Below are 26,489 nucleotides of genomic sequence, written 5' to 3' on the forward strand. Positions count from 1 at the left end.
AAAAATATGCTACAGGACCTGAACAAGGCAAAGTAAAGCATGGCATGGAGCTACTCAAAGATCTTAACAAAAGTCCCTTAGTGACCTTGAGCCAAAAGGGATCAGAAAATACATTTGCAAGCATGTGAACATGGCAAAAATATAATCAGATCACAGACAGTGAAAACTGGAGCATGCTGAAACAGATATCAAGTAGGCATGTTAACGAGCTCGATGCACTCACTACAGAGCAAGCCATGACAACCTAAGCATACATCCATCAAGAATACACAAAATGCAAGCTATACATGGCAAGAACAATAACATATCATGCACGGATCAACTACAACATCATCGGCAAAATCGCTAACAAGTAGACAATCTGCCCAGATTCACGAAATGACAAAAGTAGAGCTCGATTGACTCAAGCTAGGGTGCTCCATAATTGCAAACAAAGACATGGATGGATAGAGCACTACAAGATTAACAAAACATCCTTACTGATCATCCTCAAAAGAGGCACGAATCACTAGGAAACAACATGAACATATGACCATATGAGATAAACAGCTCAAGGACTTAGTGGAAATGCTAAGTCCCTGAAATCAGCATTAGCAAATGCCTCACTTTGCAAGCTTGTGCTAGTCACCACACACATCACAAAAATACTTGGGTTGCACCTCTGGAAAGATGGCAAAACCCTTAACAAAACATATGTAGAGCTCATGGGCATATCATGCACACATTAATCATGGCAAAAAATGACAAATATCTAAATCGAGCAGCAGATCTGACAATTATCTCAAATAGCACTCTTCTAACAGCATTTCGGGCATCAAGATGAACTCAAATGAAAATGACGCAATGGAATGACATGACGTGCTCTCTGAGATGAACATTTTGATATGCTATATGCCCAAAACGGAACTACGGATGCAAAGTTATAGCACGATGAACATTAGCAAAATAACTAGGGTTTCGGGAGAAAAGTCAACCGAGGCGATTTGGATCTGAGATCTGCACGCCTCCCGAGGTCGCCGGAGTTGTTCGCCGGAGAGGAAGTCGAGGTGGCCGGAGAGGAACTTGTCGTGGAGGAGGACGCTCACCGGCGAGGTGGCCGGACCCGAAGCGGCGGACGGCGGCGACGGCGGCGGTTGGCGCGGACGCGGCGGCCCGGATCCGCGGGAGTTGATGGCGCGGCGGCGGCGGAGCGGGAGGCCGGCACGGCGGCGCGGCGTCGGTGCGGTCGAGCGGCCGCGGGTGGTGGCGCCCGTGCGGTGGCGGCGGTGGGACGGGCTCGCGGGGGCCCGCGATGGGCCTGGCCGGCCGCGCGGCTGGGAGGCGCGTGGAGGACAAGTGGCGGCGGCGGATTCGTCGGAGGGCGGCGGCTGGACACGTCCGGTCCGGGATGGACACGTCCGGCGGCTGGAGGTGGAAGAGGGCTAGGGTTCATCCGCGAATTTCGGATGGAGAGGTGTTTATATAGGTAGAGGGAGCTAGGAGAGTCCAAATGAGGTGCGGTTTTCAGCCACGCGATCGTGATCGAACGCTCTAGGTGATGGAAGAGGTTTTGGTGGGTTTTGGGCCAAATTGGAGGGGTGTTGGGCTGCAACACACACGAGGCCTTTTCGGTCACTCGGTTAACCGTTGGAGTATCAAACGAAGTCCAAATGGTACGAAACTTGACAGGCGGTCTACCGGTAGTAAACCAAGGCCGCTTGGCAAGTCTTGGTCCAATCCGGAAATGTTTAATCCCCACACACGAAAGAAAGGTAGAAATGACCACCGGAGGAGAACGAAGCGCCGGAATGCAAAACGGACAACGGGGAAAATGCTCGAATGCATGAGATGAACACGTATGCAAATGCAATGCACATGATGACATGATATGAGATGCATGACAACGACAACAACACACGGAGACAAAAACCTGAACCTGAGAAAATAAAATAACTTAAGGCCGGAAACGGCAAGAGTTGGAATACATATTGGGAAAATCATATCCGGGGTGTTAGACGGGGTCTATCCACCCGTCCATGGATGGCGAAACTGGCTCCCAATTGAGGGTCGGAGCGGTTGCCGGTGCGATTTCTCGAACACTGTCCGATGGTAGAGCTAAATCGTACTCATCGTGACCGCCACTACAAGAAATATGTCAACTTGTGACCTTGACTATTGGTCATTGTTTTTCATTTGTGACTTTTTTGTGACCAAAAGCAGAAGGTCAAAAGCTGGCGGTCGTAAACTGATATTAACGACCTTCTTCGGGATAAGGTCGTAGACGTTTACGATCAAAACAAAAGGTCGTTGAACCCATGACCTTTTGTTTTGGTCACTAGCTGTCTGCCCAAGCCACGTCGGATCCAACGTGGCAATCTGATGTGGCAAAATTACGACCAATTGAAAAGGTCATTGATAAGATTCAGCCCGGTTCAATTCAGTGTCTATATGGGCCGAGCCCAACAATTCAGCCCATTTAATGTTATTTTTCTTTTTAATTCTGATCAGATACATGGGCCTGGCCCAACAATTCAACATTTTGATTTTCTGGGCCATTACTATTAATTTTCTATTTTCAGTCATATTATTTTTGTGCTGGTCCCACTGGTCAGATTGGTCCCACTTGTCATGCTGATATCACAATTGGACCCACACGTTAGAAATTTCAAAATTTGTCAAACAATTCTCATAAATATGTCCCTCTGGTCAGGTTTCCATTTCATAGTATTGAAGTTATATACACAATCAATATTTCAAACAGACTAGAGCAAATGAAATTCATCCAAAACAACACTAAATATTACAATACATTATATGCTACTCTAACTAATATTACACTCTGCCTGATATTACAATACGTAATATGCTACTCTTGCTGATAGGCTTCACGACTTCACACTTCATACTTCACCTATGAAAAAAAGAAGAATAAGAACCTGTAGGCAGCATCAAACATAGCTTATAACCAAGAATTGACAATAAGCTCAATTTAACAAAAAAAGATTTTGATATATTTATACAGTTCACAAGGTCAGCTGACTATTAACGGCTTTCCCATAGATTACAAACAATTATGTGTACAAGGCAATTCAACATTTAAGTTGGAAGGTATTCAATAGCAAAATAGAAATGGCAATACACAACTAAATTGGCTATTAATACAGCAAGCATGACATGACAACAGCTGCTTGATAGATTTTATTAAACATGTATGAAGCATCTGCACACATAGACAACAACAATATATGTGAAGGATTATAGATTGCATAACTGGTCAACTAATCTTCCATCTATATTTCTATCAGCAGCACACTAGATAGGCCACACATTTATTCCTATAGTACAGTGAGGTAAAAACAGATTATGGTGCCTGCCAAGTGAGGTAAAAACAGATTATGGTGCCTGCCAAGTGAGGTAAAAACAGATTATCAACAGCACACTAGATAGGCCACACATTTATTACATTGACATGGTGGTGGCTGACTAGCAATCATGGCTGCTAGCTCATCCTGCCAGTGTGCGTGCACATCTCCCTGCTGGAACCAACCCAACCCAAACAAAGCAACAGTAGCAAACCACACATGTACAAGTAAACTTCAGTACGAAACAGTTTCTTGCCGAAAGGAACTACCAAAGCATTTCCAAGAATTTCGAAGAAACTGCCTCAAGTCAATTCAGCCAAGGATATTATTTTCCACAAGCAAAAAACTATGGTTCGGCTCCCACATGGGCATGGGGTTTTTTGGGTTCAAGAAACAAATCACAGAACTGGATGGGCATATGGAAGGTACATTATGAATCTACGCGTCAACCTGCTGGAGTTACTTGTCCTCAGTGATGAGCAGCTGCTTCCTCCTTTGGCTTGGTCATCTGGGCAGCCAAAAAAAACATGCAACTGTAAGAAGATGGATTGATGGTAAAAAGAGTGAAGAATTGTGATTCAGTGAACAGAGAAGCATATGTACATTATAATACTGCAGACAAGAAAATAATAAGCCTAATATGAAGATAAGTGTTTTTCTTATTGATGGCTGTAAGATGGACTAATGGTAAAAAGAGAGAAGAATTGTGATTCAGTAAACAGAAAACAAGACGTTATTATTCAGCAGTGATACTCGATATTTGACAAGTATGGTTTCATGTATACAAGTTAGGCAGAGCAATGTATAAGATAAATCATTTTATATAAAGCGTGTCGGATCAATATCCAAAATGTTATCGAGCAAAGCATAGAAACAGAGTCCCAAAAATCTAATTAGCTGATGTGGCGACAGCCACGCGGCAAGCCGGCAGCGGCAGGCTAGGGCGAGGGTTGGGTAGGAGGCAAGTGTTCTTAGGTTATTAACAGGGAAACTGGGTGATTAACATCCCAGAAAAGAAAAAAACAACTTAAAATATTGAGTGCGGCGGCAACATCTACTTGTTACTGGAGTCCCAGTTCAAGATGGCCAGAGGCCACTTGGCACCATGGATCGTCAAGATGTAGGTTTAAAATATGAAACAAACTCATGATTCAGTTATATATGATAAAACAGAACATATGGTTCAGTTATAGTCATACCACCTATACAAAGATCAAGCAAAGATATATTTTGACCTGAGGACCAGCATGTCTGCCTCAGCAACTATCTAAAATTATCAAATATTCCAACAATTATTTATTGATGCTTCCCACTAAGCTTCAATAGCTACAGGTGAAATGATGAGAGGTCTAGGAAGAGCTAACACCTCATATAATGAACACACAATGATAATAATAATTAAAAGGAGAGAACCTATCAGATAAAGCATGCAATTTCATCTCAATCCGTTTGTGAAAAGGATCGTTCAAGCCTTCAGAATTCTTATTCTGAATTTTTTAAATCAACCCTCGGATAGGACAACTTGATGGGTCCTGATCGAACAAGAACAAAAACTTAGGAATGGTTGCAACCATGCTTTTCAAGGCACACAATACAAAAAATCGCGAAGAATGAGACGACGCCTTTCCTGATCTGCTTCCCGTACTTGGATCCAATGTTGGCCGTGTTCCGTGTTGAGGAGCTCAAGTTCAATGTGTAGCCACAGTATCCACAGCTGCCAGTAAGAAACAAACAACACACATCATCAAACTAGACATAGATGCTTTATATACAAACCTGAAGCTACCGTCCTACTTTTTGAACAGGAACCGTCGTGTGGTATATAAATGACAGTTCGGTGCTCTCCGTACGCCTTTACAAGTTCAAATCATGTCCTAGAGTATTTATTTATGTGTAACTTCACCGGTCGATGCAAGATATTCTACTCTTCATGCAACAATTTTCTCCTGCTACACGAATGCGATCTACGGCAAGTTAGCAGGTATGTTCTATAATCCACCAAACGCAGCCTCAACTGCTGGTTCGGTTATGTTCTATAATCCACCAAATACCAAGCACAGCAGCAGCATTACGTGACACTGCATGTCTCGAGTCAATGCGAAGTAGAACAGCAGCAGCTAGCGCAGGGTGGCGCTTTTAAGAGCCAATCACGGTGGAATCTTACATAAACGACAGAAGGGTGTGTTGCTCAAGTAAGTTTTCACGCATGTCAGGTTGCGTTGTCGACCGATTGCTGGGAATATTCTTCACACAGACACCCCTAATGCATCTGCATCTCCAGCACGTGCACTGCACACTAGCATAGCAGCCGGCAGCACCGCTCCTTTTCAATGAATGAAAATAAAATACTGTCGACAGCAGAATTGCAGAAACATACCCTGATCGACACTACTATACAGCTATACTGTCACTAGTAGTAGTAGTATCTTCAGCTTGCGTCGTACGGACATGTTCTATTTTAACATGTACGCTGAATCCTATTCCATATACTGTATGATACTGCTGCTATCCATCCGGTACCAACAGTGGGCTGGCTAGTGGAGCAGTTAGGCTCTGAGAATACTCTACTCCACATCCTAACAGGCATCTATATCTGTAGATGTGGACTGATCATCTATACGTTCGTGCAAGCAGGTTGGCATAGCACAGAGTCACAAACATCACGCATATGTATGCATATGTAAAGATTGTAATGCCAACGGTCCATGCATGAACAGAATGACACAATTTTTTTCTTTTTTTTGCAAGTACAAAAGAAAAATCAGTGGATGGAATTTATCTGAATTTTCAACGGTGCACACGGAGGGAACTCAAAAGGAGCGGCCAGAAGGCATGCAAACGCAAATTAGGTCAACAACCACGCACGGCCACCTGCTCACTTGATCATCCATCGCACGATGAGGCCACTCAGCTAGCTTGTAGTAGTGGGCATCCTATTTGGCAGGCAATGCACAAAGGCCCTTTACTAACCCGACAGGGAAATTCTGCAATAAATTGTCTAATGACCTGGGTACATATCTGAGGAGTTGGCGAACCTGTAGGCGACGTCTTTGGCGGAGTAGCAGCCATCCAGGTCGATGAAGCAGAGGAGCGCCGGCGTTTGTCGCCATCGTCCTTGACCCGTTGCGCTCGTCCTGGACCGGCGACTGCAGGGTGCGGCGCACTGCTCCCGTATCCTACTGGAGGAGCCTCCCATGTCGTGGATCTGGCGGCCCTCGTTGCCGGCCGGCGCTAGATCATTCGGCGAACGAAACCCTAACGACGGGAGATGGCCGCGCTTGGCCGCTGGAGGACGCGCGTGCCGGATCTCACCGGACAGGAGGGAAGAGTGGAGCGTCGGGGTCACGTTGGTGTGATGGGCGCCGTCGATTCCCGCCGGAGGTCGCTGGGATCGGGCGCTGTTGGTGGCGGCGGCGAGAGAGATGGGGACGAGGGAGGAGTGCAGGAGAGAGATGGGGACGAGGGAGGAGTGCGGGGGTGTGGGGGGGAGAGGAGGGGGAGGGGACGGGGAGGGGGTGGATCGGGAGGGGCCGGGGACGGGAAGGAGGAGGTGGCGGCGGCGGCGAGGAGATTGGGAGGAGGGAGGAGGGGTGCGATGTGGGGAGAGGGGTTTGATCTAGGGTTGGGGATGCGTGGGGTATCTCTTTTTCTTTTTTGTTTCTTTTTTTCTGTAGATAGATGGATGGATGGATGGATGGACGCCATGTCATCGATCCGTGGGAAGAGCCCTGATTGGTTCGGAAAATCAGTGATTTAAAATAGTTTCTAAGTACTAAAAATAAGGGAATTTTATGAAGCAACTATTAAAATATTTTGCAAAACGGCACAACTAAATTTTTCACTCAAGTTAGACCCCACTTTTATGGATGATCACCGATTTGCATGCATTTTTTATCTTTCTATATATTTTTAGTCATTTTCTTGTGGCAAAAATGGTTTTTTTGTGAAGAACCTACCAAATTTTTGTTGTAAAATTGGACCAAATCAATTTTCTAAAATAATAGGCCATATTTAATGTACAATTGACCAAATGGTTGGGTGACAAAAGTTTTTGATCCACCTCTAGTGAAAAAGATAAATTTCCGTCGTTTCAGCTGGAAGCGGGTCAAATTTGAACTGCGGGTGCCTCATAGTTTGCTATTTATTTTTTCCAAAATTCATTTCTAGATACAAAAGTATCTATTTAATCAGAGAAACATCAAAAAATTCCAAGATTCGACCACTAGCTAGGAACGGTCACTCCCGCCATTTTGACCGCATTTTGAAACGGGCATAAAAAATTTAAAAAATTCAAAAAATTGGAAAACCTTCGCATCGTGTCATCATATGTGACCAAGTTACCAGAAAAAATAATAAACTTGTAATACGGCAATTCTTTTAGAAAAGTGTTCTCGGAAATGAGCTATCATGCGTGAAGATTCATGGCTTTCAAGCCAAATGATCAATCTTATGGCCACATTCATGGCATAGTTTGTTACAATAATCTCATATTGTGCACAATGGTGCATCTTGAAATTCCAAACAATGTTGCCTAAGGGAGTTTTCATTTTCTTTGCACGGAAAAATTCATTTTCCATTTCTCTAGTGACCGAAAAGAGGTTTTTTTGTGAAGGACCTACCATATATTTGTTGCAAAATTGGACCTAACCAATTTTCTAAAATACTAGGACATATTTAATGCACAATTGACCAAGTGGGTGGGTGTAAAAAGTTTTGATCCACCTCTCATGAAAAAAACAAATTTCCGCCGATTCAGTAGGAAGCGGGTAAAATTTCAACTGCAGCTGCCTCGTAGTCTGCTCATTATTTTTTGCAAAAATCATTTAGAGGTACATAAGTATCTATTTAATCAAAGAAACACCAAAAATATTCCAAGATTCAACCACTAGCTAGGAACGGTCATTCCCGCTGTTTTGACCGCATTTTGAAATGGGCATAGAAAATTCAAAAAATTCAAAAAATTGGAAAACCTTCGGATTGTGTCATCATATGTGACCAAGTTTCTAGGAAGAATAATAAACTTGTAATACAGAAATTATTTTGAAAAAGTGTTCTTAAAAATGAGCTATCATGCGTGAAGATTCATGGCTCTGAAGCCAAATGATCAATCTTATGGCCACATTCATGGCATAGTTTGTTCAAATGATCTCATATTGTGCACAAGGGTGCATCTTGGAATTCCAAACAATGTTGCCTAAGGGAGTTTTCATTTTCTTTGCACGAAAAATTTATTTTCCATTTTCTGAGTGCCTGAAATGAGTTTTTTTTGTGAATGACCTACCATATATTTGTTGCAAAATTGGACCAAATCAATTTTCTAAAATACTGGGCCATATTTAATGCACAATTGACAAAATGGTTGGGTGTCAAAAGTTTTGATCCACCTCTGGTGAAAAAGACAAATTCCCGCCGATTCAGCACGAAGCGGGTCCAATTTGAACTGCAGCTGCCTCATAGTTTGCTATTTATTTTTTCCAAAAATAATTTCTAGTTACATAAGTACCTATTTAATCATAAATACATGGTTTGGTGGCGATACATCGAGGTTTGGACGGTGGCCGAGGGCCCCAACTCTAGGGCGCGTAAACTCGCATGCCCGTCGCGTGGTCACCACGTGACCGTGGCGTTGCCACGTGTTTGGGCGGCCTAGGCATGTCTAGTGGGTTGAGCACTCCCCAGGTAAGTGCTAGGAAGAAAATCACAACATAAGACTCTCACGAGGAGACCGATCGATGCTCAAACATGAATAAGCAGCCAAGTGTTTGATTAGCGGTACGGGAAATGCACATGGCTAATGGGCATGAGTTTTGGCTGAGGATGATCAGTTACTAAGAAGACCGTCTTCACAAATTTTCAGCTCAAAAGGAGGAGCCTAGGTGGTACTTGCTTTGCAAAGTACCACACTGGACATAAATACAAATGTTGAAGCTGGGCTCAAAATAATGAATGGATTGAGCTGGCATTTGGTGGAGGATGGTTATTTGGGCATAGGAAAGCACTGTAGAAAATGGATACCATTTGGACATGCCAAAGTGGTACTTCCTTCACAAAGTGTTTTTTTGAACAAAATAGGAAAATGAATATTTTTGAATTATTTTTTAACTAGGCAAGGATGGTTTTTTTACATATTTGACGAAGATATGACCCAAAGAATTTATGAGATTTTTTTGGGAATTTTGGGAATGACAGAAATATAGGTTGCTTCACAACCTAGGGCGAAAACTGCCACATGGACATGACACATAGGCAAAACTGATGAGGTGGCGCCTAGTCATAGCAACCCACCACAATTTACAAGGTTATGACCATCTATATTGGTCATGATCAGCTAGAAATAAGGCAGCGGACCTGTGCTATCTGCTTTATGACCATTTCGTGTAAGGAAATTACGACCTTTCTGACCAAAATGGTCGTTATAGTTTAGGGTTTGGAGCCCCCCGAACAGCTTTTGACCAATTGGTCTGAAATGGTCATAGATCTATGACCAATTCTTTCAGGTTCACTGACAGAAGGTCACTAGTTGACATATTTCTTGTAGTGCACGCGGCACACAAGGCAGGGGCTCGAATCCGTGGAAGATCAAGTCTCCGCGGATATCGGCCGTGTAGTTTAAGCTTCCAAACCTGACCTGGTGGCCAGGGGCGTAACTTTCGATCTGCTCCAGATGGCCAAGCGAGTTGGCCCGCAATGCGAAGCCGCCGAACACAAAGATCTGTTCGGGGAGAAAAGTCTCACCCTGGACTGCATCGCTATCGATGATCGTAGGAGCCATCAAGACTAATGGCGACGACACAGAGGAACTCTCAATGAAAGCACCAATGTCGGTGTCAAAACCAGCGGATCTCGGGTAGGGGGTCTCGAACTGTGCGTCTAAGGCGGATGGTAACAGGAGGCAGGGAACACGATGTTTTACCCAGGATCGGGCCCTCTTGATGGAGGTAAAACCCTACGTCCTGCTTGATTTATTCTTGATGATATGAGTATTACAAGAGTTGATCTACCACGAGATCGGAGAGGCTAAACCCTAGAAGCTAGCCTATGGTATGATTGTCTATTGTCCTACGGACTAAAACCCTCCAGTTTATATAGACACCAGAGGGGGCTAGAGTTATACAAGGTCGGTAACAAAGGAGGACATATACATATCCGTATTGCCTAGCTTGCCTTCCACGCCAAGTAGAGTCCCATCCGGACACGAGACGAAGTCTTCAATCTTGTATCTTCATAGTCGAACAGTCCGGCCAAAGGATATAGTCCGGCTGTCCGGAGATCCCCTAATCCAGGACTCCCTAAATCGTCAAGCTAGTTTTCATCACGTTCATATGATTCGCGTTCGGTACTTTGATAATTTAACATGTGGGTGGACCGGTGCTTGGGTGCTGTTCTTACTTGAACAAGCATCCCACTTATGATTAACCTCTATTGAAAGCATCTGCAACTACAACAAAAGTATTAAGGTAAACCTAACCATATCATGAAACATATGGATCCAAATCAGCCCCTTACGAAGCAACGCATAAACTAGGGTTTAAGCTTCTGTCACTCTAGCAACCATCATCTACTTATTACTTCCCAATGCCTTCCTCTAGGCCCAAATAATGGTGAAGTGTTATGTAGTCGACGTTCACATAACACCACTAGAGGCTAGACAACATACATCTCATCAAAATATCGAACGAATACCAAATTCACATGACTACTAATAGCAAGACTTCTCCCTTGTCCTCAGGAACAAACATAACTACTCACAAAGCATATTCATGTTCATAATCAGAGGGGTAATAATATGCATAAAGGATCTGAACATATGATCTTCCACCAACTAAACTAACTAGCATCAATTACAAGGAGTAATTAACACTACTAGCAACCTACTAGCACCAATCCCGGAATTGGAGACAAGAATTGGATACAAGAGATGAACTAGGGTTTTGAGATGAGATGGTGCTGATGAAGATGTTGATGGAGATTGCCCTCTCCCGATGAGAAGAGCATTGGTGATGACGATGGTGATGATTTCCCCCTCCGGGAGGGAAGTTTCCCCGGCAGAACAGCTCTGCCGGAGCTCTAGATTGGATCCGCCAGGGTTCCGCCTTGTGGCGGCGGAGTTTTGTCCCGAAAGGTTGCTTCTTATTTTTTTTCTCCACAAAAGACTTCATATATGAGAAGATGGTCATCGAAGAGCCACCAGGGGGCCCACGAGGTAGGGGGCGCACCCTAGGGGGGCGCCCCCCCACCCTCGTGGGAAGGGTGTGGGCCCCCTGGTCTTCATCTTTGGCGAGGATTTTTCATTATTTATTATAAGGTATTCCGTGGAGTTTCAGGACTTTTGGAGTTGTGCAGAATAGGTCTCTAATATTTGCTCCTTTTCCAGCCCAGAATTCCAGCTGCCGGCATTCTCCCTCCTTATGTAAACCTTGTGAAATAAGAGAGAATAGCCATAAGTATTGTGACATAATGTGAAATAACAGCCCATAATGCAATAAATATCGATATAAAAGCATGATGCAAAATGGACGTATCAACTCCCCCAAGCTTAGACCTCGCTTGTCCTCAAGCGAAAGCCGATAACAATAAACATGTCCCCATGTTTAGAGGTAGAGGCATCGATAAAAACAAAATACGGACATGAGGGCATCATGATTATTCTCATAACAGCAACATACATAGATATTGTCATATGATTACTTATGTTCAAGTGATGATCTATTCACAATACAAAAGTATGAATCAGAAACCTTATTGAGAACCAACAAACTATAACCTCAGTCATTGAAGCAATTGAAATTTGTCATAACATCAGAAAGAGTCTATGTCAGAGCTAAAAAGCAAGTCCACATACTCAACTATCATCTAGTCCTCCATAATTGCTAACACTAGCGCAATACTTGTGGTTACGGAGTTTTAATCGGACACAGAGAAAGACAGGGGATTATAGTTTCGCCCCACAACCTTTTTCCTCAAGGGTAATGTCAACAATAATAACTCATGCCCCCCTACATCCAATTAGATATGTATATCAGGTTCTTTCCAACATGCTAGGCTTGCCAAAGGATAAAATGAAAAAGGGAGAGGTGAAGATCACCATGACACTTGCATAAGGTAGAGGATAATAATAAAAGATAGGCCCTTCGCATAGGGAAGCAGAGGTTGCCATGCGCTTTTATGGTTGGATGCACAAAATCTTAATGCGAAAGAATGTCACTTTATATTGCCCCTTGTGATATGAACCTTTATTATGCAGTCTGTCGATGACAACTTACTTGAAGGATCTTACTCAATCCATAGGTAGATATGGTGGACTCTCATAGCAAAACTAGTTTAAGGGTATTTGGAAGCACAAGTAGTATCTCTACTTGGTGCTGAGAATTTGGCTAGCATGAGGGGGAAAGGCAAGTTCAACATGTTGGATGATCCATGACAACATACTTTATCTTAGATATAAGAAAGCATAACCCATTACGTTGTCTTCCTTGTCCAACATCAACTCTTTAGCATGTCATATTTTGATGAGTGCTCCCAATCATAAAAGATGTCAATAATAGTATATTTATATGTGAAACCTCTCTTTCCTTATTACTTCCTATTAATTGCAACGATGACCAAAGCTATGTATGCCAACTCCCAAAAACTTTTAATCATCACACTCTTTCTATGTGAAGTCATTACTATCAATAAGGTCAATATGAACTTTTGTTTCTTCTTAATCTTTTTCTCTTTTCTTTTATTCACCCTAGATCATAGTAAGAAAATCAAACCCTTGACTCAACACTAATCTTTATTATATAACTCACGAACTCGATTACATAGAAGGATAATAAAGCAAAACTCAAAACTAGATCATGCCATAAACTTTATTCTACTAGATTAAAATACTACTAATAGGATCGAACTAAGGAAAACGGTAAAGATAGGAGTTGTGATTGTGATACGATACTGGGGCACCTCCCCCAAGCTTGGCAGTTGCCAAGGGGAGTGCCCATACCCATGTTATTATATCTCCTTGGTTGGTGAAGAAGGTGGAGGTGTTGTTGATGACGCATGCTTGTCATCCATCTTCCAGGGCATAGGTTCACCATCATAGAAGGATGATTGAGTCTCCGGAGTCCTTGAATCTGCAGCCAAACTCATTCTTTTGAATCTATATTCATACTCACAGTTTTGGTTTTACAGGTCATAGATTTGGCCTTGGAGGTGCTCGATCTTCTCATATAGCTTGAAGATGGCCTCGTCTGTGTTCTTGGCATCCGGCTTGTAGTTGTTATGTTGGAAATATGCCCTAGAGGCAATAATAAAAGCATTATTATTATATTTCCTTGTTCATGATAATTGTCTTTATTCATGCTATAATTGTGTTATCCGGAAATCGTAATACATGTGTGAATAATAGACACCAACATGTCCCTAGTAAGCCTCTAGTTGACTAGCTCGTTGATCAACAGATAGTCATGGTTTCCTGACTATGGACATTGGATGTCATTGATAACGAGATCACATCATTAGGAGAATGATGTGATGGACAAGACCCAATCCTAAACATAGCACAAGATCGTATAGTTCGTTTGCTAGAGTTTTCCAATGTCAAGTATCTTTTCCTTAGACCATGAGATCGTGTAACTCTCGGATACCGTAGGAGTGCTTTGGGTGTACCAAACGTCACAACGTAACTGGGTGACTATAAAGGTATACTACGGGTATCTCCGAAAGTGTCTGTTGGGTTGACACGGATCAAGACTGGGATTTGTCACTCCGTGTGACGGAGAGGTATCACTGGGCCCACTCGGTAATGCATCATCATAATGAGCTCAAAGTGACCAAGTGTCTGGTCACGGGATCATGCGTTACGGTACGAGTAAAGTGACTTGCCGGTAACGAGATTGAACGAGGTATTGGGATACCGACGATCGAATCTCGGGCAAGTAACATACCAATTGACAAAGGGAATTGTATACGGGGTTGCTTGAATCCTCGACATCGTGGTTCATCCGATGAGATCATCGAGGAGCATGTGGGAGCCAACATGGGTATCCAGATCCCGCTGTTGGTTATTGACCGGAGAGCGATCTCGGCCATGTCTACATGTCTCCCGAACCCGTAGGGTCTACACACTTAAGGTTCGGTGACACTAGGGTTGTACGGATATGTATATGCAGTAACCCGAATGTTGTTCGGAGTCCCTGATGAGATCCCGGACGTCACGAGGAGTTCCGGAATGGTCCGGAGGTAAAGATTTATATATGGGAAGTCCTGTTTCGGCCATCGGGACAAGTTTTGGGGTCATCGGTATTGTACCGGGACCACCGGAAGGGTCCCGGGGGTCCACCGGGTGGGGCCACCTGTCCCGGGGGGCCACATGGGCTGTAGGGGGTGCGCCTTGGCCTACATGGGCCAAGGGAACCAGCCCCAAGAGGCCCATGCGCCTAGGGTTTCAAGGAGGAAGAGTCCTAGGAGGGGAAGGCACCTCCTAGGTGCCTTGGGGAGGAGGGATTCCTCCCCTTGGCCGCACCACCCTAGGAGATTAGATCTCCTAGGGCCAGCGCCCCCCCCCCCCTTGGCCCTCCTATATATAGTGGGGAGATGGAGGACTTCTTACCTTGATCTTTGGTGCCTCCCTCTCCCTCTCCAACACCTCCTCCTCCATAGTGCTTGGCGAAGCCCTGCCGGAGTACTGCAGCTCCATCACCACCACGCCGTTGTGCTGCTGCTGGAGCCATCTTCCTCAACCTCTCCTTCCCCCTTGCTGGATCAAGAAGAAGGAGACGGCTGCTCCGTACGTGTGTTGAACGCGGAGGTGCCGTCCATTCGGTGCTAGGATCTTCGGTGATTCGAATCACGTCGAGTACGACTCCCTCATCCCCGTTCTTTGAACGCTTCCGCTCGCGATCTACAAGGTACGTAGATGCATCCAATCACTCGTTGCTAGATGAACTCATAGATGGATCTTGGTGAAACCGTAGGAAAATTTTGTTTTCTGCAACGTTCTCCAACAGTGGCATCATGATCTAGGTCTATGCGTAGTTCTTCTTGCGCGAGTAGAACACAATTTGTTGTGGGCGTAGATGTTGTCAACTTTCTTGCCGCTACTAGTCTTATCTTGCTTCAACAGTATTGTGGGATGAAGCGGCCCGGACCAACCTTACACGTACGCTTACGTGAGACCAGTTCCACCGACTAACATGCACAAGTTGCATAAGGTGGCTGGCGGGTGTCTGTCTCTCCTACTTTAGTTGGAGCAGATTCGATGAAAAGGGTCCTTATGAAGGGTAAATAGAAGTTGACAAATCGCGTTGTGGCTTTCACGTAGGTAAGAAAACGTTCTTGCTAGAACCCTACTTCAGCCACGTAAAACTTGCAACAACAATTAGAAGACGTCTAACTTGTTTTTGCAGCAAGTGCTTTGTGATATGATATGGCCAAAGTTGTGATGAATGATGAATGATCTATATGTGATGTATGAGATGTTCATGCTATTGTAATAGGAATCACGACTTGCATGTCGATGAGTATGACAACCGGCAGGAGCCATAGGAGTTGTCTATATTTTTTGTATGACCTGCGTGTCATTGAGAAACGCCATGTAAATTACTTTACTTTATTGCTAAACGCGTTAGCCATAGTAGTAGAAGTAATAGTTGGCAAGCAACTTCATGGAGACACAATGATGGAGATCATGGTGTCATGCCGGTGACAAGATGATCATGGAGCCCCAAGATGGAGATCAAAGGAGCTATGTGATATTGGCCATATCATGTCACTATTATTATTTGATTGCATGTGATGTTTATCATGTTTTTCATCTTGTTTGCTTAGAACGACGGTAGTAAATAAGATGATCCCTCATAATAATTTCAAGAAAGTGTTCCCCCTAACTGTGCACCGTTGCGACAGTTTGTTGTTTCGAAGCACCACGTGATGATCGGGTGTGATAGATTCTAACGTTCACATACAACGGGTGTAAGACAGATTTACACATGCAAACACTCAGGTTGACTTGACGAGCCTAGCATGTGTACAGACATGGCCTCGGAACACAGAAGACCAAAAGTCGAGCATGAGTCGTATAGAAGATACGATCAACATGAAGATGTTCACCGACGTTGACTAGTCCATCTCACGTGATGATCGGACACGGCCTAGTTAACTCGGATCATGTTATACTTAGATGACAGGAGGGATGTCTATCTAAGTGGGAGTTCATTGAATAATTTGATTAGATGAACTTAATTATCATGAACTTAGTCTAAATATTTTACAAATATGTCTTGTAGATCAAATGGCCAACGTAGTCCTCAACTTCAACGCGTTCCTAGAGAAAACCAAGCTGAAAGACGATGGCAGCAACTACACAGACTGGGTCCGGAACCTGAGGATAATCCTCATAGCTGCCAAGAAAGATTATGTCCTACAAGCACCGCTACGTGACGCACCTATTCTCCCTGCAGAACAAGACGTTATGAACGCCTGGCAGGCACGTACCGATGACTACTCCCTCATTCAGTGCGGCATGCTTTACATCTTAGAGCCGGGGCTCCAAAAGCGTTTTGAAAGACACGGAGCATATGAGATGTTCGAATAGCTGAAAATGGTTTTCCAAGCTCATGCCCGGGCCGAGAGATATCAAGTCTCCGACAAGTTCTTCGGCTGTAAGATGGAGGAAAACAGTTCTGTCAGTGAGCACATACTCACTATGTCTGGGTTGCATAACCGCTTGACTCAGCTGGGAGTTAATCTCCCGGATGACGCGGTCATTGACAGAATCCTTCAGTCGCTTCCACCAAGCTACAAGAGCTTTGTGATGAACTTCAATATGCAGGGGATGGAAAAGACCATTCCTGAAGTATTTGCAATGCTGAAGTCAGCAGAGGTAGAAGTCAAAAAGGAACATCAAGTGTTGATGGTGAATAAAACCACTAAGTTCAAGAAGGGCAAGGGTAAGAAAGCCTTCAAGAAGGACGGCAAGGGAGTTGCCGCGCCCGGCAAGCAAGCTGCCGGGAAGAAGCCAAAGAATGGACCCAAGCCCGAGACTGAGTGCTTTTATTGCAAGGAAAGTGGTCAGTGGAAGCGTAACTGCCCCAAATACTTAGCAGACAAGAAGGCCGGCAAAACAAAAGGTATATATGATATACATGTAATTGATGTGTACCTTACTAGTACTCGTAACTGCCCCAAATACTTAGCAGACAAGAAGGCCGGCAAAACAAAAGGTATATATGATATACATGTAATTGATGTGTACCTTACTAGTACTCGTAGTAGCTCCTGGGTATTTGATACCGGTGCAGTTGCTCACATTTGTAACTCAAAGCAGGAGCTGCGGAATAAGCGGAGACTAGCGAAGGACGAGGTGACAATGCGCGTCGGGAATGGTTCCAAGGTCGATGTGATCGCCGTTGGCATGCTGCCTCTTCATTTACCTACGGGATTAGTTTTAAACCTCAATAATTGTTATTTAGTGCCAAGTTTGAGCATGAACATTGTATCAGGATCTCGTTTAATTTGAGATGGCTACTCATTTAAATCCGAGAATAATGGTTGTTCTATTTATATGAGAGATATGTTTTATGGTCATGCTCCGATGGTGAATGGTTTATTCTTAATGAATCTCGAGCGTAATGCTACACATATTCATAGTGTGAGTACCAAAAGATGTAAGATTGATAATGATAGTCCCACATACTTGTGGCACTGCCGCCTTGGTCACATAGGTGTCAAACGCATGAAGAAGCTCCATGCTGATGGACTTTTAGAGTCTCTTGATTACGAATCATTTGACACATGCGAACCATGCCTCATGGGTAAAATGACCAAGACTCCGTTCTCAGGAACAATGGAGCGAGCAACCAACTTATTGGAAATCATACATACTGATGTGTGCGGTCCAATGAGTGTTGAGGCTCGCGGTGGCTATCATTATGTTCTCACCCTCACTGATGACTTGAGTAGATATGGGTATGTCTACTTAATGAAACACAAGTCTGAGACCTTTGAAAAGTTCAAGGAATTTCTGAGTGAGGTTGAGAATCAACGTGACAGAAAAATCAAGTTTCTACGATCAGATCGTGGAGGAGAATACTTGAGTCACGAGTTTGGCACACACTTAAGAAAATGTGGAATAGTTTCACAACTCACGCTGCCTGGAACACCTCAGCGTAATGGTGTGTCCGAACGTCGTAATCGCACTCTATTAGATATGGTGCGATCTATGATGTCTCTTGCCGATTTACCATTATCTTTTTGGGGCTATGCTTTAGAGACTGCCGCATTCACTTTAAATAGGGCTCCGTCGAAATCCGTTGAGACGACACCGTATGAATTATGGTTTGGGAAGAAACCTAAGCTGTCGTTTCTAAAAGTTTGGGGATGTGATGCTTATGTCAAGAAACTTCAACCTGAAAATCTCGAACCCAAGTCGGAAAAATGCGTCTTCATAGGATACCCTAAAGAAACTATTGGGTATACCTTCTACCTCAGATCCGAAGGCAAGATCTTTGTTGCCAAGAATGGGTCCTTTCTAGAGAAAGAGTTTCTCTCGAAAGAAGTAAGTGGGAGGAAAGTAGAACTTGATGAAGTATTACCTCTTGAACCGGAAAAAGGCGCAACTCAAGAAAATGTTCCTGAGATGCCTGCACCGACTAGAGAGGAAGTTAATGATGATGATCAAGATACTTCAGATCAAGCTCCTACTGAAATTTGAAGGTCCACAAGGACACGTTCCGCACCAGAGTGGTATGGCAACCCTGTCTTGGAAATCATGTTGTTAGACAACGGTGAACCTTCGAACTATGAAGAAGAGATGGCGGGCCCGGATTCCGACAAATGGCTAGAAGCCATGAAATCCGAGATAGGATCCATGTATGAAAACGAAGTATGGACTTTGACTGACTTGCCCGTAGAGCGGCGAGCCATAGAAAATAAATGGATCTTTAAGAAGAAGATAGACGCGGATGGTAATGTGACCATCTATAAAGCTCGGCTTGTCGCTAAGGGTTATCGACAAGTTCAAGGGGTTGACTATGATGAGACTTTTTCACCGGTAGCGAAGCTGAAGTCCGTCCGAATCATGTTAGCCATTGCCGCATTCTACGATTATGAGATATGGCAAATGGACGTCAAAACGGCATTCCTTAATGGTTTCCTTAAGGAAGAATTGTATATGATGTAGCCGGAAGGTTTTGTCGATCCTAAGAATGCTGACAAGGTGTGCAAGCTCCAACGCTCGATTTATGGGCTGGTGCAAGCATCTCGGAGTTGGAACATTCGCTTTGATGAGATGATCAAAGCGTTTGGGTTTACGCAGACTTATGGAGAAGCCTGTGTTTACAAGAAAGTGAGTGGGAGCTCTGTAGCATTTCTCATATTATATGTAGATGGCATACTTTTGATGGGAAATGATATAGAACTCTTGGACAGCATTAAGGCCTACTTGAATAAGAGTTTTTCAATGAAGGACCTTGGAGAAGCTGCTTATATATTAGGCATCAAGATCTATAGAGACAGATCAAGACGCCTCATAGGTCTTTCGCAAAGCACATACCTTGATAAGATATTGAAGAAGTTCAATATGGATCAGTCTAAGAAGGGGTTCTTGCCTGTGTTACAAGGTGTGAAATTGAGCTCAGCTCAATGTCCGACCACGGCAGAAGATATAGAAGAGATGAGTGTCATCCCCTATGCCTCAGCCATAGGTTATATTATGTATGCCATGCTGTGTACCAGACCTGATGTAAACCTTGCCGTAAGTTTGGTAGGAAGGTACCAAAGTAATCCCGGCAAGGAACACTGGACAGCGGTCAAGAATATCCTGAAGTACCTGAAAAGGACTAAGGAAATGTTTCTCGTTTATGGAGGTGACGAAGAGCTCGTCATAAAGGGTTACGTCGACGCTAGCTTCGACACAGATCTGGATGACTCTAAGTCACAAACCGGATACGTGTATATTTTGAATGGTGGGGCAGTAAGCTGGTGCAGTCGCAAGCAGAGCGTCGTGGCGGGATCTACATGTGAAGCGGAGTACATGGCAGCCTCGGAGGCAGCGCATGAAGCAATTTGGGTGAAGGAGTTCATCACCGACCTAGGAGTCATACCGAATGCGTCGGGGCCGATCAAGCTCTTCTGTGATAACACTGGAGCTATTGCTCTTGCCAAGGAGCCCAGGTTTCACAAGAAGACAAGGCACATCAAGCGTCGCTTCAACTCCATTCGTGAAAATGTTCAAGATGGAGACATAGATATTTGTAAAGTGCACACGGACCTGAATGTAGCAGATCCGTTGACTAAACCTCTCCCTAGAGCAAAACATGATCAACACCAGAATTCCATGGGTGTTCGATTCATCACAATGTAACTAGATTATTGACTCTAGTGCAAGTGGGAGACTGTTGGAAATATGCCCTAGAGGCAATAATAAAAGCATTATTATTATATTTCCTTGTTCATGATAATTGTCTTTATTCATGCTATAATTGTGTTATCCGGAAATCGTAATACATGTGTGAATAATAGACACCAACATGTCCCTAGTAAGCCTCTAGTTGACTAGCTCGTTGATCAACAGATAGTCATGGTTTCCTGACTATGGACATTGGATGTCATTGATAATGAGATCACATCATTAGGAGAATGATGTGATGGACAAGACCCAATCCTAAACATAGCACAAGCTCGTATAGTTCGTTTGCTAGAGTTTTCCAATGTCAAGTATCTTTCCCTTAGACCATGAGATCATGTAACTCCCGGATACCGTAGGAGTGCTTTGGGTGTACCAAACGTCACAACGTAACTGGGTGACTATAAAGGTATACTACGGGTATCTCCGAAAGTGTCTGTTGGGTTGACACGGATCAAGACTGGGATTTGTCACTCCGTGTGACGGAGAGGTATCACTAGCCCCACTCGGTAATGCAGCATCATAATGAGCTCAAAGTGACCAAGTGTCTGGTCACGGGATCATGCGTTACAGTACAAGTAAAGTGACTTGCCGGTAACGAGATTGAACGAGGTATTGGGATACCGACGATCGAATCTCGGGCAAGTAACATACCAATTGACAGAGGGAATTGTATACGGGGTTGCTTGAATCCTCGACATCGTGGTTCATTCGATGAGATCATCGAGGAGCATGTGGGAGCCAACATGGGTATCCAGATCCCGCTGTTGGTTATTGACCGGAGAGCGATCTCGGTCATGTCTACATGTCTCCCGAACCCGTAGGGTCTACACACTTAAGGTTCGGTGACGCTAGGGTTGTAGGGATATGTATATGCAGTAACCCGAATGTTGTTCGGAGTCCCGGATGAGATCCCGGATGTCACGAGGAGTTCCGGAATGGTCCGGAGGTAAAGATTTATATATGGGAAGTCCTGTTTCGGCCATCGGGACAAGTTTCGGGGTCATCGGTATTGTACCGGGACCACCGGAAGGGTCCCGGGGGTCCACCGGGTGGGGCCACCTGTCCCGAGGGGCCACATGGGCTGTAGGGGGTGCGCCTTGGCCTACATGGGCCAAGGGCACCAGCCCCAAGAGGCCCATGCGCCTAGGGTTTCGAGGAAGAGTCCTAGGAGGGGAAGGCACCTCCTAGGTGCCTTGGGGAGGAGGGATTCCTCCCCTTGGCCGCACCACCCTAGGAGATTAGATCTCCTAGGGCCGGCGCCCCCCCTTGGCCCTCCTATATATAGTGGGGAGATGGAGGACTTCTTTCCTTGATCTTTGGTGCCTCCCTCTCCCTCTCCAACACCTCCTCCTCCTCCATAGTGCTTGGCGAAGCCCTGCCGGAGTACTGCAGCTCCATCACCACCACGCCGTCGTGCTGCTGCTGGAGCCATCTTCCTCAACCTCTCCTTCCCCCTTGCTGGATCAAGAAGAAGGAGACGTCGCTGCTCCGTACGTGTGTTGAACGCGGAGGTGCCGTCCGTTCGGTGCTAGGATCTTCAGTGATTCGAATCACGTCGAGTACGACTCCCTCATCCCCGTTCTTTGAACGTTCCGCTCGCGATCTACAAGGTACGTAGATGCATCCAATCACTCATTGCTAGATGAACTCATAGATGGATCTTGGTGAAACCGTAGGAAAATTTTGTTTTCTGCAACGTTCTCCAACATGTTAGTGAACTCCGCGAGCATCGTGTGGCTAGCATTGATTCCACGCTCCACCATCCCCTGGCACTTGAAAACTTGTTGCTCCATTGCTTCGATCCTTGTCTCCACGCTTCCGGTTGTTGGGGAACGTAGCATAAATTCAAAATTTTCCTACGTGTCACCAAGATCTATCTATGGAGTCATCTAGCAACGAGGGAGGAGTGGATCTACATACCCTTGTAGATCGCGCGCGAAAGCGTTCAAGAGAACGGGGTTGATGGAGTCGTACTCGTCGTGATCCAAATCACCGATGATCCTAGCGCCGAGCGGACGGCACCTCCGCGTTCAACACACGTACGGAGCAGCGACGTCTCCTCCTTCTTGATCCAGCAAGGGGAAGGAGAGGTTGATGGAGATCCAGCAGCACGACGGCGTGGTGGTGGAAGTAGCGGGATTCCAACAGGGCTTCGCCAAGCGCTGCGGGAGGAGGGAGATGTGTCATGGGAGGGAGAGGGAGGCGCCAGGGCTTAGGTTGGGTTGCCCTCCCTTCCCCCCACTATATATAGGGCCAAGGGAGAGGGGGGAGGCGCAGCCTTGGCCCTTCCTCCAAGGAAGGGTGCGGCCAGGGGAGGAGTCCCTCCTCCCCAAGGCACCTCGGAGGTGCCTTCCCCCTTTAGGACTCTTCCTTTCCCTCTTCTCTTGGCGCATGGGCCTCTCGGGGCTGGTGCCCTTGGCCCATATAGGCCAAGGCGCACCCCTACAGCCCATGTGGCCCCCGGGGCAGGTGGCCCCACCCGATGGACCCCCGGGACCCTTCCGGTGGTCCCGGTACAATACCGGTGACCCCGAAACTTGTCCCGATGGCCGAAATAGCACTTCCTATATATAATTCTTTACCTCCGGACCATTTCGGAACTCCTCGTGACGTCCAGGATCTCATCCGGGACTCCGAACAACTTTCGGGTTACCGCATACTAATATCTCTATAACCCTAGCGTCACCGAACCTTAAGTGTGTAGACCCTACGGGTTCGGGAGACATGCAGACATGACCGAGATGACTCTCCGGTCAGTAACCAACAGCGGGATCTGGATACCCATGTTGGCTCCCACATGTTCCATGATGATCTCATCGGATGAACCACGATGTCAAGGACTTAATCAATCCCGTATACAATTCCCTTTGTCTAGCGGTACGATACTTGCCCGAGATTCGATCGTCGGTATCCCGATACCTTGTTCAATCTCGTTACCGGCAAGTCTCTTTACTCGTTTCGTAACACATCATCCCGTGATCAACTCCTTGATCACATTGTGCACATTATGATGATGTCCTACCGAGTGGGCCCAGAGATACCTCTCCGTTTACACGGAGTGACAAATCCCAGTCTCGATTCGTGCCAACCCAACAGACACTTTTGGAGATACTTGTAGTGTACCTTTATAGCCACCCAGTTACGTTGTGACGTTTTGCACACCCAAAGCACTCCTACGGTATCCGGGAGTTGCACAATCTCATGGTCTAAGGAAATGATACTTGACATTAGAAAAGCTTTAGCATACGAACTACATGATCTTGTGCTAGGCTTAGGATTGGGTCTTTGTCCATCACATCATTCTCCTAATGATGTGATCCCGTTATCAATGACATCCAATGTCCATGGTCAGGAAACCGTAACCATCTATTGATCAACGAGCTAGTCAACTAGAGGCTTACTAGGGACATTGTGTTGTCTATGTATCCACACATGTATCTGAGTTTCCTATCAATACAATTCTAGCATGGATAATAAACGATTATCATGAACAAGGAAATATAATAATAACTAATTTATTATTACCTCTAGGGCATATTTCCAACACCGATTCCCTTTGGTCCCTCAGCATCGCGGATGTGCAGCAACCCATCACGCATCTCAATGGTTTGAGGGTGTCGCAGCACCTCCACGAGGTAAGGGTTGATGACCTTCTCGAAGAAGTTGTCCTTGGAAGCACTTGGGGACGTCATGATAATCTAGATCTGTCAGAAAAACAGCTCGAAACAAAAACAGGAGATTTTTGCGTGATACGGGAGTCAAAACCCCCGGGAGATTATATAATGAATTTTTACCGACCAAAATACGTATCGTGCAAGAAAACAGAGTCCGGAAGGCACACGAGGAGCTCACGAGGTAGGGGGCGCGCCCTCCACCCTCGTGGGGCCCTTGTGTCCTTCCCGGACTGCTACTTAATTTTATATTTTTCTAAATATTCCAAAACAGAGAAATATTTCCTTAAAAATTGTTTTGGAGTCGGTTTACTTACCGTACCACATACCTATTCCTTTTCAGAGTCTAAAACGTTTTGGAAAGTGTCCCTTATGTATTCCTTCGGGGTTACGGTTTCAATAATATTGGTTTCAACATTTATGGGATTACCTGAGATATAATGTTTGATTCTTTGACTGTTTACCACCTTCGGATTTGTGCCTTCGAAGTTGTTGATTTTTATGGCACTGGAACGATAGGCCTCCTCGATAACATAGGGGCCTTCCCATTTAGAGAGAAGTTTTCCTACAAAAAATCTTAAACGAGAGTTGTATAGCAATACATAATCACCTACATTAAACTCACTCTTTTGTATCCTTTTGTCATGCCATCTTTTAACCTTTTCTTTAAACAACTTGGCATTTTCATAAGCTTGGGTTCTCCATTCATCAAGTGAGCTAATATCAAATAACCTCTTTTCACCGGCAAGTTTGAAATCATAGTTGAGCTCTTTAATAGCCCAATATGCCTTATGTTCTAGTTCGAGAGGTAAGTGACATGCTTTTCCATATACCATTTTATACGGAGACATACCCATAGGATTTTTATATGCAGTTCTATAGGCCCATAATGCATCATCAAGTTTCTTGGACCAATTCTTTCTAGACCTATTGACAGTCTTTTGCAAAATTAATTTGAGTTCTCTATTACTCAATTCTACTTGACCACTAGACTATGGGTGATACGAAGATGCAATTCTATGATTGACGTCATATTTAGCAAGCATTTTACGGAAAACACCATGAATAAAATGTGAACCACCATTAAATATCTAGGGACTCCAAACCTCGGAAAAATAACTTCTTTAAGCATTTTAATAGAAGTGTTATGATCAGCACTACTAGTTGGAATAGCTTCTACCCACTTAGTAATGTAATCAACAGCAACTAAAATATGTGTATATCCATTAGAGGCAGGAAAAGGTCCCATATAATCAAAGCCCCAAACATCAAACGGTTCAATAACAAGTGAATAATTCATAGGCATTTCTTGACGTCTACTAATATTACCAATTCTTTGACATTCATCAAAAGATAGGACAAACTTACGGGCATCGTTGAAGAGAGTAGGCCAATAAAAACCTGATTGCAATACCTTATGTGCAGTTCTATCTCCCGCGTGGTGTCCTCCGTAAGTTTCAGAGTGGCACTTGTGTAGGATCTGTTCCTGTTCATGCTCAGGTACACAACGTCTAATAACACCATCTACTCCTTCTTTATAAAGATGTGGGTCATCCCAAAAGTAATGTCTCAAATCATAGAAGAACTTTTTCTTTTGTTGGTATGTGAAGCTAGGTGGTATAAATTTAGCAACTATGTAATTAGCATAATCAGCATACCAAGGGGTACTACGAGAAGTACTTATGACATGTAATTGTTCATCATGAAAGCTATCATCAATAGGTAGTGGGTCATCAAGAACATTCTCTAACCTAGATAAGTTGTCTGCAACGGGGTTCTCAGCTCTTTTTCTATCAACAATATGCAAATCAAATTCTTGCAGCAAGAGAACCCATCTAATAAGTCTAGGTTTAGCATCTTTCTTCTCCATAAGATATTTAATAGCAGCATGATCAGTGTGGATAGTTACTTTAGAATCAACAATATAAGGTCTGAACTTATCACAAGCAAATACAACTGCTAAAAGTTCTTTTTCAGTAGTAGCATAATTTCTTTGAGCATTGTCTAGGGTCTTACTAGCATAATGGATAACATTTAATTTCTTATCAACTATTTGCCCTAAAACAGCACCTACAGCATAATCGCTAG

This window comes from Triticum urartu, chromosome 2, assembly GCF_003073215.2.
Source record: "Triticum urartu cultivar G1812 chromosome 2, Tu2.1, whole genome shotgun sequence".
In the NCBI taxonomy this organism is placed as follows: domain Eukaryota; kingdom Viridiplantae; phylum Streptophyta; class Magnoliopsida; order Poales; family Poaceae; genus Triticum; species Triticum urartu.